Below are 13,694 nucleotides of genomic sequence, written 5' to 3' on the forward strand. Positions count from 1 at the left end.
AGTTATTTTTTAGTCGTTGGGGCTGTTTAGCAAAGACCAGATGATTTTTTAAAAATAATGGAGTACTACTTCTTAGCCTTCAGTAGGAACTCTGTTCTTCCATCTCTGATGTTTATTGTGTAGCTTCCGTTGCCAGACCTGCTGCTCCTGTCTGCGACGCATCCACACTCCCAAGGGGGTCTTTCTGGTTGTGTTTTAATTTCCCAGGTATGAGAAGTACCTTTAACGTAGTGCTCATCACACTGGATTGTAACTTTATTTATATGTCTGTCTGCCTCAGGAAACCATTAATTCCTTGACGGAAAGGGATTTTGTTTTATTTTGTATTTCTACCAGCTGAAGCATAATAAAAAAGTGCAAAATGTTTGGAGAGCAGGTGAATCCAGTATGGTCGTTTCTGAAAGCCAGCTGAATACCTAACTGAAAGGAAGCAAAGCATATCAGAGCTGCAGGGAAACTGAGGGAGAGGAAACTGAGGCCCACCTTGATTACGAAACTTGCAAGGGTGGAGCAGTGTTAGTGGAGGCCTGGGACTAGAGTCAGGTCCCCAGCTCCTAATCCAGCCTTGCTTCACTTTGCCTTTCTCTCTCTCATCATGCAGAGGTGTATGGCCCATGTTCTAAACAGCAAAATGTAAGCATTGATCTCAATGACATGCTAGTGATTAAATTTTAGGCAGTCTTCCTCCCCTCCCCCCAGATGCATCACAGCTTTCCTCTAAGGCTTAACTGTAAGAGGGAGTGAGGCAGTGTCGCTCTAGAAGGTAGAGTAACAGGTGGGAGTTGAGGAAGCGCAGGCTCTTCTTTGGCTGTGGGAATGGGGCATTGTTGGTGAGGAACTCCTGGGGAATGTCAGGAGGCAGGCGGGTGCCACGAAACTGAGTTAAGCAGACATGGCCCTTGCTCTGCAAGATCAAAAGGGCACAGCGGGCAGTCAGAGGAAGAAGCTTAGGCAATATTGTGTCTCTCAGCTCTGTATGGGCACGGGGACAGGACCACTTCTGCTTGGATCACTTGCATTCTCATTACAAAACTGGTACATACAAATCAACGTGATTAAAACGCCAACCATCTGCAGTCGACACACATTTAGTTTGGTGTGTATAATATAGTGTCGTGTGATTTAGTTCTGCCACGCACTGCACTCTAATTGCCCAGCATACAGCAATCAGAGCAAAGGTTGCCAGCACATCAAGAAGAGAAAAGACAGAATCGTTAACCCTGTCAGGTTCTGCAAACTGTGCATGTGCTCAAAACTCAGGATACTCTCTATGGCTGCAGAGTGAAGAAAGAAATCCATCATGAAGCCTATTCAGTCAATTTTGTACACTCCACTAGCTCTATCAATAATACAGTTTTAAACTATGTAATAAGGACTTGTTGTAGTTAATATAAGTTTCTCTGCATCCCATCAACCCTTTTACAATCGCAGTATAAACTGGGAAACAATCACAGTTGTGGGTTTCAGTTTATACTGCCCATTGAAGTATATTCTATACATGAGAGCTATTACCTGTACTAATATTAGTAGTAGTGTTCTTTTCTTTCCAAAATAGTTTGTTCACTTTGGGGTCTGCGCACACAGATACTCAAATGTTTACTCATCAAGAACGTCAGTTTACTTTCTTTTCTCCTTTGTGACCACACTTAGCAGGTCAGCGTCTTAACAAGAAGCTGATCTGTTCACCTTGTTGTGACTATGATGGCGGAGTTTCTCTTCCAATTAGGATGTAAAAATTGCAAGAGAACATTGTTTCCAGCAGTAAAGAGAAGAAGCCAGATCATCGAAAAGCAGTAACTTTTCTAGACTTCTAAAGAGGGACACGCCCTCCTGAAGAGGGACAGGATTCCAGCTATTTTCTGTTCAGCAGAGCATGGGAGGAACAGGTGACCACCACAGGAGTAGGTAAAATGAGTTCTTAAGGGTGAATGTGAGTCAACACATCAGTTTAGAATAACCAGACGAGTTCACACTCACTCAGTTGTTTTCTACAGGCCTCTGCTAGGTCCTCATAAGAAAGAGTAGAGCCAACCCTGGAGATTAGACAGAACCCCCTTTATTGGTACAGCCACACAGGAGGTGATTGTACTGGGGGACATGCACGATACAACACCTGCTTCCCCAAATTCTTCTTCCTATGACACAGATGTTGCCGGGAAGGCAGCAAACCCTGCAGGCCCCAGGACCCAGGCAAATATTCACTGCTTCTGGTGGAGGGCTGGGAGATGCTTCTCCCTGCCCTTGGCAGCCAACAAAGATCCTCTGCTTCTGGGTCAAAGCATGGTACAAGAGCAGGACAAGCTGTCAGGCCCACGATCTTTCACTGATACAAAACAGAGTTCTGCTTCTCCTGATGAGGGGCAGGACACTTCCTCGTGCCTGAGACAGGGACAATGACAAGGCAGAGTTTAGCTTCCATGGTGGGGAGAGGCACAGATGCTGAAGCAGCCTCACCTGGAGGTCCAGGTTCATAGAGCCTCCCTAAGATTCAGGCTGGACCAGAAGAACTGAGAACTTCCCCTGCCCTCACCATGAGCCTTGCACATAGAAACAAAGCAACAGCGTCCTCTGCTGGGAGACAAGAGTGTGGGGAAGGGTAACCTTTGTGACATAAATATGAAGGGACTGTAGGCACGCTAAGAAAAATCTAGCATTCCAGACCCCACACAAGGCTAGGGGATTTTCTTTTTTTTTTTTTTTTAATTTTTATTTATTTATTTTTTTAATTAGTTTCAGGTGCACAAGACAAAGCAAAACTTAGACGTTTATCATTTATATCCCTCACACTGTGTGAACCCCCCTCCCCCCATCCACTATCCCTCTGTACATCACAGCAACACATCTGTTCCACTGAGTAGGTTGACTCAATAGCTGATAGGAATGGCATGCCAGAAGACCATTTCCTGGAGGAAATACTGTTTGCCTCTGTTGCTATTGTTCTAGCCTTCAGCAAAAGTATTATGGCACAAGAAAAAACAGAAGGAACAACTCATCGTTAAGGAGATAAGGCAATCAACAGGAACAGACTCAGAGATAACCCAGACGTAGGAGGTTTCAGACAGGGACTTGAACGTAACTGTGATTAGTGTATTCAAGGATGTAGTGCGAAAGACGGACAACGTGCATGCACCCATGGAGAACATTAACAGAGATGGACACTACTAGAAACAAAACACGTAAGTTGGGTTTGTTAGCAAACTGGTCATAGCTGAGGAAAGAGTCAGCTAATTGAAGCTTAAGTCAACAACATAAAAAGAAACAGAGGCAGGGAGAGAGAAAAGGAGAGTGTATAAGAAAAAATTACATTCCTCCTGTGTTTTCCCTCTACTCTCATTTTTTTACTGCACACATAACACATCACTTCTGACAACGCATGTGTGGGTTTTCCACACATCAAGTCTCTGCGACGCCAGTTGGGTGTCCTGTAATTCAGTTCAATTCTGACACTAATTGGAGTTAGTACAGACCCCACAGATTAAGGGCTCAGTCCTCCAGTTGTAAGTCCCAGGTTGTCACCTGAACGTTATAAATCAGGTTTCTCACAATCCCCTCCTTGGGCTTGCTCATTTGCTAAGACGGTTCACAGAACTCAAAGATACATTTGCTTATGTTTACCAATTTATTATATAATAAAGGATGTCATAAAGGATATACAGATGAACAGCCGGATGAAATACATAGGATGAGGTCTGGAAGGGCCCTTAGTACAGGAGCTTCTGTCCCTGTGATTTGGGGTATGCCAGCTTCCCAGTATGTGTTAATCAACCTGGAAGCTCTCCAAATCCCGTACTTTGGGGATTTCTATGGAGGCCTCATCATAAAGGCATGATCGATCATTAACTCAATTTCCAGCTTTTCTGCCCTCTCCAGGCAGTAGTGGGTAGGGCTGAAAATTCCAAGGTTCTAGTCATGGTTTAGTCTTTCTGGTGCCTAGCCCCAATTTAAGAGCCCACCAAAAATCATTTCATTAGACCAAATGACATTCCTATCACCCAGGAATTTCTAAAGCATTTAGGAGCTTGGTGTTAGGAACTGGGGTCAGAGATCAAATATTAGAACAAAAGATGCTCCTAGTGCTCTTATCACTTAGGAAATTACAAGGGTTTTAAGAACTCTGTACAAGGAAACGGGCAGATGTATATATTTCTATTATTTCACAAACAGGAAAAGGAAGGAAGGGAAGGCAGAACAGAATATCTGATAGCTTTGGAACAATATCAGTAGTCTAACATATATGTCATTGGAAACCCAAAAAGAAAAGAGCAAGTACGACAGAAGAAATACTTGAAGAAACATTGCTGAGAATCATCCAAAATAATGGAAGGAAAAAACAATTAATGAAATATGAACAGATCCAAAAATCTTGAACTCCAAGCAGGATTTGAAAAATGGGAATCCTGCTGCCCCCAATTCTAGAAACACTATAACCAAGTTGCTGAAATACTAAAGATAAAGAGGAAAAGTCTTAAAGGCAGCCATAGCAAAAAGAAACATTACAAGCAGAGGAACAAAGATAAGAATAACAGTGAAATACCATCTTTAAAGTAGCAAAAGACCAAAAAAAAAAAAAAAAAGACAAAATCCTGTCAATCCAGAATTCTATACCCAGCCAAAATATCTTTTAAAAATAAAGGCTTTTTCAGACAAACAGAAGCTGAGGGAATTTATTGCTAGGATATCTGCAGTATAAGAAATGTTAAAGGAAGTTCTTTAGGCAGGAATACTGCTAGCAATTTGGATATACACAGAAATAAAGAGACCCTAATATGGTAAAAATGAGGGTAAATATAAATGTTGTATTTTCCCTCATTTTTAATTGCTTTAAACAATAATTGTCCAAAGTAAAAGCAATAACAATGCATGGGGTTTATAACACAAGAAGTAAAATATATGATACCATAGGACAAAGCACGGGAGGGAGAAAACATATACTGTTTTAAAGTTAGTGTTTGCACACTATGCTTGAAGTACTTTAGTAGTATTTGAAAGTAGACTGTGATGTGGTAAAATGTATATATAAGTACATATATGTATATGTACATATGTATGTATGTGTATATTTATATATAAATATATATGCATATGACCTGGGCAACCACTGGAAAAAAAGTTTAAACAAAAAGTGAATAAAATCTAGTTATAGAGATTAAATAATAACATAAAAGTAATCAAAAGAAGGCAGAAAAAGAGGCAAAAAGGAACAAAGAACAGATGAGACAAATAGAACACCACTAGTAAGATGGAAGGTTTTTTTATTTCTTTTTTAAGGAGGGCGCAGCTCACAGTGGCCTCTGCTGGGATTGAACCAGCAACCTTGGTATTAGTAGCACCACGCTTTAACCAACTGAGCTAACTGGCCACCCGTAAGATGGCAGGTTTAGATTCTACCATATCAACAGTTACATTGAATGTTAATCATCTAAACACACTAATTAAAAGTCAGAGATTGTCAGATTGGATAAAAAAAGCAAGACCCAACCACATACTGTCTCAAATAAACCTATTTTAAATATAAAGACACACAAAGGTTAAAGTTAAAAGGAAAAAAAGTTATACTATGTAAACACTGATCAAAAGAAGGAACGACTGAATTAATAGCAAAGTAGACTTTGGGACAGCAATTATTACCAACAGCGGATGGAACATCACGTAATGATGGGGTCATTTCACCAAGAAGATATAATCTTAAATGTGTGTATACTTTCAACAACAGACCTTCAAAATACATAAACTAAAATGGATAGAACTCAGGGGAGAAATTGACAAATTCACAGCCAGCAGCTTCAGCATTCCTCTCAATAATTCATAGAACAGCTATACAAAATATCAGTTAAGGGTACAATCACATTGTCAATCATTGCAGGTGAACATACATTCTTTTGAACCGCAAGTGGAACATTCACCAAGACAAACCATTTTCTGGGCCATAAAACAAATTTTAACAAATTTTAAAAAATTAAAATCAGATGGAGCATGTCCTCTGAACATACTGAAATTAAACTGAAAATCAAGAAGAGATCTGGAAAAATCCATCAGTTATTTGGATTGCTAAAATGATTGCTCATCTCAGAGACATCTCCTAGATGATTCATTATGGACAGGCATGAAGATGGAAAGGGACATTCAGAGAACTTCATCCTATTTTCAACGTTTGTTGAATTCTGTAACTTTTTTAGAAAAAAAATTCCAATTAATCATGCTACAGGAAAACTTAAGAGTTTCAGTATATGGAATTAAAAAGATAGAGATTAAATAAATCATTGGAAGATAGGAAAGTTGCCTTAAAGTAGAAAGCACATTGATATGATTTTGAAATTCTTTAATCATTTGACTTTAATTTGAAGAGTACTGCTTGGAGACGTTAAATGCCAGTGTTCAGGCATTTAGTTGCATAATAAATAAAATTCCAGTAAAAATTCAGGTTTAGTTTATTTGTACAATAAATAAAATTAGAGGGAATATATTAAGTATCCCATTTTTGTAATGAATGTGATATTAATATTAAAAGTAAAGTAATAATATCATTAAGTATCTTTAGATTTTTTTTGCCTAGCACACATTTTCATGTGACCATCTCAGAAACCTGTAAAGAAGGCAGGGAAGGTGTCATTAGTATACACAGGAATTCACGGGGTTAATTTGATAAAGTGGTACATAAGTCAGAGTTGAGTGTACATTTTTGCTCTGTTTTCTGTAATATCCACTTTATGTCATTCTCCACTGGTCACCTGTTGTCCTTTATCAGTTTTTCATTGCACCTAATCAACTGTTGATATGTGTCACTGTTCATCATTCAAGATACATTTGAGGACTATACTGGGGAGGGTCACGGGGACAGTGAAACATGACGTGTGACAGTAATGAAGGGAGAGTCAGAGCGGAGGCTCGGGATTCTTAAGAGATTCCTCACAAGCGCCATTGTGAAGTGAAAATAGCTCTTCTAGTTGCTGTGAACGCATACATGTGCCAGATAAAGTATAACAAGTGTGTGCATTTACATCTTTTTAAAAACACCACCGAGCTAAGAAGAACGAATTGGTACCCCCTCCATGGGTGTTAGAAGCTAAGGGAGCTGAGAGGGGCTGGCTTCTGAACCGGGCACTGGAGGCTCGGTTTTCCTGCTGCCGTGAGATGGGAATGTGCCTTGCGCCAGCCTGAGGCGGGAGCTGGAACTGAGTCCTCAGAGTAAATGCTGGCATTTTCAGAGGGCTGTCAGGTCCTTAAAAGTGAAACAGAAAAGCTGCTCACCAACCCTGTGAAATAATAGCTTGTCATCTGCCTGGGGCTCCAGGTGTAAGGAAGAAAACCAAACTCTTCAGTGAGAAATTGGAACCCCAGTCCTGTGCCAGGGTCTCAGTAGAAGCAAACCCAGAATTGCTCTATATGTGATATCAGTATTAAAAGCGATATCATTCGTATCTTTAGATTTTTGTTTTGCCCAGCATACATTTTCATGAAACGGTGCAGAGAACCAACCCCGCTGTAAGAAATACTAAGTTTCCAGTACTGAGTATGGCCCTCTGGGGAGTATCAGCGGGAGCAGCACACGCACGCACACGGGACACACAGCACACTGAGTACTGGACATCAGTAAGGGAGCCGATCCTCCCGCAGCAGATGCCAAGATGGGATCGCACAGGCGTGGATCCCAATGGGCCAGCTGGTGTCCACGCACACCTCTCCCGGGCCCCTTGGTGGCCTCCTGGTGGCCACAGCGTTCTCTGAAAGTATGGTGACCCCTCTTTTCACTTTCTGCTCCCTGGCAGAGTGAGTCCAGAGAACCGTCCAGAGCCGAACTTGCAGATCAGTGGGACCTTGGCTGTGACCCTGGCAGGAGTCCCTTTTGGGACGAAGATGCCCAGCCCTGCATAGTCTGGTGGGCATGGATGGAAGCACAGGCCCCTCGGGGCTCTTGGCAATGATAAGTGGCACTGTTTCTGCATCCACCACTTGGCTCTTAAACCCAGATGTCCTCCTTGGGGATAGTGCCATACAGAGGTCTCTAACTTTATAAGCAGACCGGATCACGGAGTGTGGCACCTGTACTTTCAGTCTCTCCAGCTGGTGCTTCAGTGTCCCTTGAGAATGCCATTTATCTATTGGTGGCATGGTGTGTGATCCCCCTGCGGTGATGGGCCCACTTTTGAACCCCCCATTGTGTAATGGGCCCCTGGTCAGATGCAGTGACGTATGGGCCCATCAGCCAGTTCTGGGGGGGACCGGTGCTGTAGGCGGGCGAATCTTCCTGTGTCCAGTGCCTTTTCCGTGGTGGGATACTTAGCAGTGTTATTAGCATATGATCCGAAAGTCTTTACACTATGCCCACTTGCAAGTTTCCACTCACATGCCACTTCCCAGCCCTCCTTGTCACTGATACTCCAGTCCCTTCCTGTCAGTCTCCTGTCCACACAGCCAGGCTGTTGATGGCTGTCCAGGTATCTTCAGCTCCGGCTGCTTCTCTTCTGCACAAAGTGGGGTGAACGGGTGGACTGCTCACAGCTCCACCCATGGGACAGACTTTCCTCTGCATTGTCGTCAAGGGCCACCCCTGAATGCTGTTGTAACAAGCTCTGGGCCGTATGTCAAGCTGACCTGTCTGTAAACCACGCTCAGCTGGATGTATGAGGCAGCTTGTCGCTGGTGGTACGAGGCATGGAGGGCACAGCAGCACGGTGGGTGACTCGGAAGTCTGAGCTTCCTGCTCGTGCCACTCGCTGCTCCTTCCACGCTGGTTCCATCTGGGATGCACCGTTCCATCTCAGGGTGGATGCTGCCTGTCAGTAACTTGGCTGACAACTCTGCTCATTATGGGGAGCCTTGGATGCCTGGTCCCTTGTGTTCCCTGGTCTCTACCAAGAGCTTTTTCTCAAAGGGCGTCACGTTCTCTGCTACGATGGCATGGCCTTGCTCAGAATCCCCGGGGCATGCATTTGATTCTCCCCGTGGAGCTTGCCATGGCCCCATCTTGCATCTTTTCCCAGCACTGCCACCTCTGCACCATCCAGGGTCCACAGCCAAAGCAGCCAGGCTGCTCGCCCCACTGCCTGGCCCCACTGCAGTCCTTCCTTGCTCCAGACCGCTCTCAAAGCTGGCAGCTGCTGTGTCTCCCAGTGTGTGGGTCAGAGCACTATTCCCAGGTGTGTTGTTTCCAGGACCCCACCTAACAGGCACTCTGCTTCCTTCTTCATGGTGGAGAATGCAAAATGTGTCTTTTACTTAGGGGCTATCCCAGCATGCCTCTGACCCCAGGGCCCCTAGAAACTTCACTGTCGTCACCAGACCCTGCGTCTTCCCAGGGTTAATCTCCCCCAGGAGGAGCATGTGTCTTACCCAGGACTCCCGTGTGTTAGCTGCCCACCACTTGTTCCTTCTGTGCAGGCAGCATGATGTCAGCCTCTTGCCTCCCTCATCAGGGCCGGTACTAGTTATCAACCTGGGAAGAGATGGGTGCTGCTGATGCTGACTTGTGGGGGCGAGGCTCCTGCAGCGTCTTCCGGCTCATTGGTGTGCTGACCACTCCGGAGGGGCCTGGCGGGGTGGTGGGGAGGTGCTTGGGTCACATCGTCATGCGCATCCACCAGAAGCCCCATGATCCCGGGTTTTCTCTACCTGCCACAGCCCCGACCTGCATAACGGGCCTGTCTGACTGAGCATTCACACGTGCTGAGTTCTCCGGCTCAAACGTGGGTCTTTAGCCTGCAGTTGCTTGCAGGTCATGATGAGACCACTTTATACCCACCAGGAAGGCTCTCAGCTTCTCACACTCAGCTCCTGACTGCTTGTTAACAGCTTCCAGTATCTCATTATCCTTGTGGAGGCATCAGTACTACCTGGCAGTAACGAGCCGACTCTGCTGTTTCTGTAGGTGTTTTTCCTTGTGTCTTCCAAGTGTGTGCATTATTATGCCTGTCACAGCGTTTCCCTCCACCAGGAGTTTCCAGGTCATTTACCAGTGAAATCTTTCACAGTTGAACCACGACCTTGAGCCAGGACTGTCCGGGCCCCACCTACCAGTGACGATGGCATCCTGGTCACCTGCTGAGTGTGTAGAGCAAGTCCCGAATGCCATCTCACTACTTGTTTTCTCAGACTACTCGGTGCCACTTGTGTTAGTCTGGGTCCTTTGAGAAACAGACACCAAAATGGGACCTCACCTGCAAGGATTTGATTAGGGGAAGTGCCGTGTGAAAGGAATTAGGGAGGAAGCTAGAAAAGGCTGGAAGAGACATCCATCCACAATGTGAGTCTGACACTTAGTGCAGGGGAGAGGGGAGAAGATTCCTCCTTCGTCAGCTGTTCAGTCTTACGGTTAAGCCACTGGGGAGTCCTTGACTTTCTCTTGTCTTTGCCAGTGCGTCTCAGTTATTTCATTCTAATTTCTTGCTGCTGACTAACTTGGTCAATGTCCACTTCATGTGACAGAAGAGTTCCCATCTCTGCTGTTCAGGAGAGCGACTAGTCTGGATATCTGGATATCATGGTCGCACTTCCAGATTCCTAGGGAAGGACTGGCTTGGTTCCAGCTGTGTCTGGAATTTACCATGTTTCCCTGAAAATAAGACCTACCTGGACAATCAACTCAAATGTGTCTTTTGGAGCAAAAATTAATATAAGACCTGGTCTTATTTTACTATAAGGCCTAGTCTAATATAATATATAATATAATATAATAATATAATATAATATAATTAATATAATATAATACCAGGTCTTATATTAAGTTTTGCTCCAAAAGACACATTAGAGCTGATTGTCCTGCGAGGTCTTATTTTCGGGGAAACACGGTAGTTCATGGTTGTCTCTCTCTAAATTGAAACATTTCCCAGAAAAGTTGGGCAAACCACAGGTTTAACAGTAGTACCTTATATAACCTCTAATAATCCTTAAACATTTGATTAGCAATTCTTTGATTTTTTTTTTTTTTTTAAGCATAGAGAATGACTGAAGAATGATTCAGAAGGGTGACAGTTGTCCCAGTGAGGGATCCAATGGCATACTTAAAGTAGTTCATCAGTGACTAATTGGGTTAGTTCATTACATGTTTGTTTTTATAATGGCAAAGCATTTTCAAGAGTAGTGACCTGCCCAACATTTTTTCCTTTAGCTCTCCCTTTCTGTTCAGTTTATTCAAGCACGGATTAGCATCAGATAAAAGAAAGGCTGTCTGGGGAAAAAGTACATCCATTAGAGTACTTCACACTGAATGGGAAAGCCATGAAAGTCATTGCTAGGTGATTAGAACTTTAAAAAGGAGCTATGAAACTCTTTGTAAAACTGTAAAGACAGTAGCCTGTCTTCTCTCTGTTGTGTTTTGTATGTAGACAAGTGTGGGAGCTCCAAATAAAGGTGTCACGACAGTGAGCAGTGTAGTCATAGCTGAAATACTGCAACAACAGGCCCAGTGCTGAGGTGAAGGCCGAATGAAATATGGACGTAGGCCACGTGGGGGAGCATCAGATGGCAGAGGGAGCGAGGGGGGACTAGGGCCTGAAGGAACAGGTGAGGCGTGGTAAGCGAGTTAGGGTAGGCTGGCTTGAATCATTTCAGCAGGTGCGATGTTCCTAGTTGTCAGTCACTGGCTGTGGGAGGCAGGGTATGGTGGCCCTGAGTGTGAGAGCTCTGACCGAGGTCAGGTGTAGGTTTGCATGTGAAAGGCATGCTCCTGGGTGACTTGTTCACTAGCTCACGGAATTGGCTACTCCTGGCAGGGGCAGTCCTGCAGGGTCAGTAAGGCCCCGAATGTCAAAGCATCAGAATTCGGAAAGTAAGACAGGGTGCATACACCCGTGCAGAGTTCAGCTTTCTCTCTCGTGTTCCAATGCCATCGCAAGTCTCCACGTGAGCACTTTAAGCAAGGCTGTCAGGTGTGCATGGGACCTTCCAGTGCCTCACATGTTATTCAGCAGTTCCCTGGGGCACAGGGAGGGGATATCTTAAATAGACAAGTGAGGGCCTTGGGCAGGGCTGCGGGTGGGTGTCAGAGCAGGGTGTGGGCACTTCTACCTGAGAACAGCAGGAAAGTTCTGTGAGCGTTTTCAAGATTCCCCGTGTGGGAAACAGCCTATTCTAGCTCCCGGATGTGCCTTAATGATGCCATGTCTAATATTTGGGAAAGAGGGAAGGAAGTTATTTAACTAGCGACATGCTAGTGGGGCCTCTGTGTGGTATGTGTATAATTAGGATTCTGTGCATTCGAGCAATTACAGGTTTGATGTAAGGCTGGGGAGATGCTGTGCTGGCATGTTTCTGGGCACGTCACAGGTTTAAAAATAAGGGGAAAGGGTGACATTTCGTCCTGAATAAATACAAAATGAACGTGGAGGGAGAAGAATATTATATACACAGTCAGCATTCAGCTTCTAAATCTCATGTGTATCCCAAACCCTTGCAGAGCCCTCTTTTGAGAAATTACTTAGAAGCTGATTCATGCTTGGGCCAGTCTCACAAACCGGCGTCACAAGGTGACTGCTGATGAATTCAGGGCCTGTGGTCCGTCCGCTTCCTTAGCTTCTTGTGCCGTCTTCAGATGCCCCCCTGCTCTGTGCTGCTTTATGGACGTCGTGGTTTTGTGGCCTCATTTCCTTCTAGTCCTCGTGGAGTGAGTTCCTGCTGATCAGTTCTCAGTATTTTTCTTTCCCACACTTTATGCTTTAAGCTGATTAATGGTTTTTCTTTTTTGTGTGAGGCATCCTGGTTTGTTGTACTGTGATTAGTTACCATCCTATTATCCTAGTTGATTCTCCCCGAAAGAAGTGACAGCTCACAGTAAGTCTTGCACTTCCGCCTGGAGACTGTGTATCTAGACTCTCCCTGTCGTGCCGCTCCCCCCGTGGTGTGCACCTCTTCTTTTCCGTAATTTTTATGTAAATATTGTTAGCTATTTGCCATGGTTCAGTTTTATCCTCAACCAAGTGAACCATTCCTTTTCTATTGTTATAGTCAGAATAATTAACATTATAACAATATATAAGATACATTAAAATTAATATCAGTCACAATTTTTGAGTGTTACTATATGCCAGGCACTGTTTAAGTGATTATGGATGTGCTAACCCATTAACTCCTCACTCTGTGAGGCAGGTACTGTTATGATCCCCATTTAACAGGGAGGAAGCATAGGCACAGAGAGGTGCAATGATGTGCCCTAAGCAATGGGTGAAGGAGGATTTGAATCTGAAAATATGGTCAATATGTTTAACCCCCACCTTAATGGACATGAGGCAGAAATTGCTAATGAAAATATTGGATAATTGAACAGAACTTTACAGCTGTCACCCACTTTGCCCCTCTCTGCTTCCTTCTCCGCACTGCCTCTGCCACAGGGCCCTTTGTGAGTTAGTCCTTAGTCAGCCTTCAGATTTCAGTCCATCACGTCCACAGAGGGGCCGCCCCCCAGCACACACATGGCTTCAGAACCCCACACCCATGAACCTGAGTGGCTGGGCCAGGCTCTCCCTTCCCCACTAGAATAAAGCCCCTTTGGGTCCTCATCACCTCGCATGCTGCCAGCTATGTGGCAGGTGCTCAGAAAGTGCTTCTTGGATGCATGAACAAAAGTTACGAAGGAAGGAGGAAGACAAGCCACGATTTATCGTATGCTGACCGCATCCTAGCTCTTCCAGGTACAGGTGTACCTCAGGTACAGGGTACAGTGATTGTACCAGGGAGGAGTCGGTTTTCCTTCATGTTACAGA

The 13,694-nt window shown here is 44.4% G+C and overlaps 1 protein-coding gene and 1 non-coding gene across 2 annotated transcripts in view; one reads left to right on the top strand and one right to left on the bottom strand.

Moving 5' to 3' along the window:
* The window catches only part of WASF3 (WASP family member 3), an 85,435-nt gene that overhangs the window by 26,380 nt on the left and 45,361 nt on the right, over positions 1-13,694 (top strand).
* Positions 5,286-5,359, bottom strand: TRNAS-ACU (transfer RNA serine (anticodon ACU)). Its single transcript has one exon. It is a non-coding gene; the product is annotated as a tRNA-Ser (tRNA).

The sequence above is a fragment of the Rhinolophus sinicus genome, linkage group LG04, assembly GCF_036562045.2.
Source record: "Rhinolophus sinicus isolate RSC01 linkage group LG04, ASM3656204v1, whole genome shotgun sequence".
Lineage (NCBI taxonomy): Eukaryota > Metazoa > Chordata > Mammalia > Chiroptera > Rhinolophidae > Rhinolophus > Rhinolophus sinicus.